General features: G+C 44.7%; 1 pseudogene; it reads right to left on the bottom strand.

Annotated features, from left to right (window-relative positions):
- Positions 1-896: 896 nt before the first annotated feature.
- Positions 897-4,146, bottom strand: LOC141835347 (putative disease resistance protein RGA3; annotated as a pseudogene).
- Positions 4,147-4,906: the final 760 nt, after the last annotated feature.

The following is a 4,906-nucleotide window of genomic DNA, read 5'->3' as shown; positions in this document are numbered from 1 at the left end:
TTGCTCATAACATATTAATTATTCATAAACTTGAGAAGGAATTATAATTTGATGAAGATCAATCACATATTCTACTGCTGTGTGTTTTTAATCAATCAAAGTTTAGATGCCTGCAACAAAAGACATGTTAAAGTCCGGCTTTATCATCTAATTTAGTTGAAAAACATGAATGAGATGTATTTTAGAGATAAAGCACATTGTTAACAATTGAATGTATTTGAATCCTCAGTTGGCCTAATCCTTCACCATGCATGAGATCATCTTTTGTCAACTTACTTGTCCCTTGAATGTATCTGAATCCTTAGTTGGCTTTATGTATTATCATTTTGGCGGAGCCAGCCTAGTAATTTACCCAGGCTGATTCAAACTCTTGGGCTACGCCGACAGGATACCCCAGGCTAGCTCTTAAAACTTTTTTCTCCTCTTCCTAAATCCAAGGTGTTTTTCTTCTCGTAGCTGTCGGACCCCCCGAGCTATAACCCGGGTATAAATAAGCGTGGCTCCGCCCTTGTACATATCGAATACAAATATGATCCTAATTTAAATTGTTTGTTCAAATATCAAAATTCACAATCAACTCCAATCACTAAGAACACAATTGTATTACTAATAAATAAATGCATAATTTATCTATCCTTAAGCCATGAATCTATTATATTTAAAAAATTACACTAACCAAGCAACGGGGTTCATTGAAAACCAAAAACATCACAATGCACAGTTTTTATACATAACTAATTACAGATTGCTCTAGAAAATCTAGAGAGCTTGCAAATCCATCCCATAAATACACATGCACACACAACTTAATGCATTTATCCAAGCAACACTACAATCTCGTAAGATCACAGTAACAGTGCATTTATCCAAGCCAAATCAAATATGGATCCTGGTGATGATGAACAGAAGAATATTATATATCAAGTCATGACATGCGTACCATCGATCCACACTTGGAGATCCTGTCGATTAGTGAAGCAGCCTTGATCTTGCAAGTTCTGGATCAGCTCAGGGCAGTTACTGATGCTCAAAAACTGAAGTTGGCTGGGGAGGCCATGCAGCCACGAGAGGCCCGGGCAATCTGAGATCTCAAGATGTGCAAGTGAGTTCATGTTTCTGAGTCCAACTGGAAGTTGCTCGAGCTGCTCGCAGTTTTCGATCTCCAGATCCTCTAATCTTGTCAGCCTGGTCAACCCTGCAGGTAGATTTTGCAGCATAGGACAGTGTCGGATGACAAAGTGCGACAGGGACGAAGGTAGCCAACCGTCAGGAATAAATTTCAACTGACTGCAGTAACTGATCTCTAACCGACGGATGGACGCATGGCGACTGCCTATCTCGAACGGTGGTTCTGCCCACCTCAGTCCACTGAGAGTGAGAGAGAGAAGCGAGGAAATAGTTGCCCGGGATCTCCCAAACCAGTCGTCATTTGTCTTTACTTCTAATGATTGGAGTTTTGGGAAATCTGGCAAGCCGGCGAAGCTTGGGGATGCTTCGATCACCAACTTTGTCAGAGATGGGAGTTCATGTGTAAGTCGGTGCAGTGCCGGACAGTTATTGATAGTGAGCTCGTGGAGAGAAGGCAAAGCACAACGATGATCCCCCAACCATCCTTGCAGTCGTGACATGTTCTCCAGATGCAGCTTTTCTAACTTTGGGAACCGTATCTCCTTCCTGCCACAGAATGAACAGTCCAGATGCTTCAGCCCATGCATTTCCTCGAGGAAAAGATACTTGAGGTTGGGTAATTGGCCGAGAGGTGGGAGGTTCAGGCAACTGTAAGTTTTGGAGATCCTCACTGTTTCTAGATTGTTGAAGGAAGAATCCCCCATCCATGTCGGCAGCAAGGTTCCTCCATACCCGACTACTCCGATCTCTTTCAGTCTGCGATGAGGCCTGAGGTATTCGAGGATGTTTTCTCTACTTGTTACTGTAGTTCCATGTTAACTCTAGTCTGTGAATGTGTTCCTTGCTCGATAGGTTGGCGTTCTTAGCATCTTCCCCACTGGAAACGAGGTCAAGCCTTTCAATGAGAAGCTCACCGCGAAGGTCGTTCATGTTCTCCAACTGAGATAAACCACACTTACGCCTTGTACTCACAACAAACCTGTTCAGTGTCCGGAGATGAGTTAATACTCCAATTTTTGGTGGCATGCATCTCAAGGTGCCTTGTGAATTGCCATCTAGATGAAGATCAAGGTGCCGTAGATTGCGCAGCCTTACTCATTTCCTTTGGAAGCTCTTCCAAATCGTAACAGTTTCTGAGTCCCAAGGTCTGTAGGTTGTAGAGGCGAGACACAGAGTCAGGCAACCTCTTGATGCCGGTGTTCTGTAGCTGGAGACAGCGCAGGTGCTTCAGATCGCCGATTGATTCAGGCAATTGAGTCAGGCACGAGTTGGTGAGCATCAGAGTGCGCAGGCTACTGAGTCTCTTGGCGAGATCGTCAGGAACAACCATCGTTGGGCCACTCATGGAGTTGCCGATCAGTAGCAGCGACTGCAAGCCTTTGCATTTGTACACTTGCTCGTACATATCGCCGCGAAGGTCTCTCCTTACAAATTCTTCATAGTTCACCGATAAATGGCGAACACTCGGTGAGAGAGAGAGATGCAAATCCGTGCCAGGTTCTATGACAGAACATTCCTCTGCAGCGACATGTCGGGCAAATTCATGGAAAACATCATGCATCACGTACCTTTTCTGGCGGCTCTCGTGATCGAAATGCGAATACTGCAAGAAGGAGCTGCGTATGAGGGAGTCGAGGTAGTCGCTGCCGACGTCTTCCATCTGTTTCGTCCCTCTCGGCCGGATGAAGCTTTGCGCCATCCACAATTGAATGATGAAATCCCTCTCCAACTCGCAGCCTTTTGGAATTATGGACAAGTATGCAAAGCACGGCTTCAGATAGCGGGGCAAGTGTTGGTAGCTCAGGCTGAGAGGCTTCATGATACTACTGCTGGAGCCGGAAAATTCCCATGACTGGCCCGTCAAGATCGTCCCCCATTTTCCTCTGTCAGCTTCACTGGCTAGCCTTTGCCCCAAAGCTTTAGCTGCCATGGGCAAACCTCCGCATTTGTTGACAGCATGGGACTTGTAGAGATCCAGCGTACATGATGCACTTGGGTCTCGGGATAATGTTGGCTGGCATATCAAAGACCAGCAGTCCTCCATCGATAAGCCCTCCAAGCGGTATGGAGATGAATTAGCCGCCATGAAAGCAGCCACCTGCTCACTTCTAGTCGTCACTAGTATCTTGCTTCCTTCATCAGCAGAGTACAGGGAGCTTTTGAGCCTCTCCCACTCCTGGCTTTCTTGCCAAACATCATCCAGAACAAGCAGGTACCTCCTTCCACTCACCTTCTTTCGTACTTCTTGCTGAAGATTGTTGAGGGCTAGCAAATCACACTTAAATCCATCTATGAATTCAATGATGGTCCTCATGATCCTCATCAAGTCAAAATCGTGAAGCACATCAACCCAGAGTCTGAGCTCGAAATGCTTCTTCACAGTCTCGTCGTCGAAGAGTTCTTGTGCGAGGGTCGTCTTCCCGACGCCAAGCATCCCATAGATCGAAATCACCGAGGCAGCTGAATCTGTTTGCTCACTTAGTGGCATGAGCAGTTCTTTTATCTTTTGCTTATCTCTTTCGCGACCGAGAACGCATGGAGGACTCACTGAGGTGGACTCGGAGATATGAATCCTCTGCGATCTATTGTGCGGTGCCAAGGCGATCAAGGGGCATCTCTTTGCTATTTGTCCAGCTCTTCTTCGATCGATTGTATCTTATCGTATACATCTCGCTGAAATTTGAGACGCCTAGGATTCACAGGGCCTAGGGAATTGCGTACCGCTGCATATTTGATCAGCTGCTGTCGCTGCAGCTCTGTTGCGACGTCGTCCAGAACGTCGTTTGCTCGATACGCAACCTCGCGGAGTTCATTCAGCAGTTGCTTCACGGAGTTCCTGGTCTCCTCCTTCTCCTGCGCATCGTTCAGGACGGCTTGAATCAAAGAGGCAGATCGTTGTAGCTTTATCAGTTCGTCACCGACGCCTTGCACTTTCTGCAACTCCTCGAACACCTGCTCCAAAGTCTCGACCAAGGTGCCCACAAGAGCATCGAGGAGATACATTGAAACGAATTCCATGATGGGACGACGGCAAGAGAATGATGATAGCTAGAGAAGACGGGCGGGCAGGAGCTAGCAACTTTATTAAGATTTTTTTTCTGTTCCTTTTAGAAATTGCAAAAGTCTTCTTTTCAATTGTCCTTTTTGGCAAGAGTTTCTTTCCGAACAGCTAATGAACAACCAAGAAATGGTTTGGGACAAAGCCAAGAACAGCCAAGAAGATAACGAGAACGAAGCTTGTGGCTGTGGAATCCAGTCACTGCAAGTCTTCTCTGGGATCTTTTCTATTCTTTCACATTAAACTTGTCCTTTCCGCAGAAGTTTCTTAGCAACCAGAAGATTGAAATGGCTCGAGACGAAGAAAAGAAAAGACAAAAACGCCAAGTGGGCTTCAAAAAATTTTAAATCACACACCACAATTTATTTTTATTAAGGGTTCACTTGTTCTCAAAATATTCTTACCATTACTTCCAAATTAATTTTTTTTTATTAATATGGGTATCTAGATCTTGGATCCAATTAGTTCGGTCTTTTTTTAAATCTAGAACTCTTTTAGTTAAAGTAGCTTTAAACAGCTCCATGGGTGAGAGATCAGTTGGTTTGTTTCAATAAGTTTCTTTCACTCCCCCAAGTATGAATCTGATTACGGCTTAAAACTCTTGGTTCATGATCTTTATCGATCTAGGGAAACTATTCAAATATTCAACATTATTTACTTTTAGTACAATTGCCATCGTATATGAATCTACACATCTCCGATTCACTCTAGAACATTATT

Source organism: Curcuma longa, chromosome 9 (genome assembly GCF_044706935.1).
Source record: "Curcuma longa cultivar G26 ecotype Majalengka, Jawa Barat chromosome 9, ITB_CL_G26_1.1, whole genome shotgun sequence".
Classification (NCBI taxonomy): Eukaryota; Viridiplantae; Streptophyta; class Magnoliopsida; order Zingiberales; family Zingiberaceae; genus Curcuma; species Curcuma longa.
Note: the sequence above shows the minus strand (reverse complement) of the source record. Positions and strands in the feature narration are given on the sequence as shown.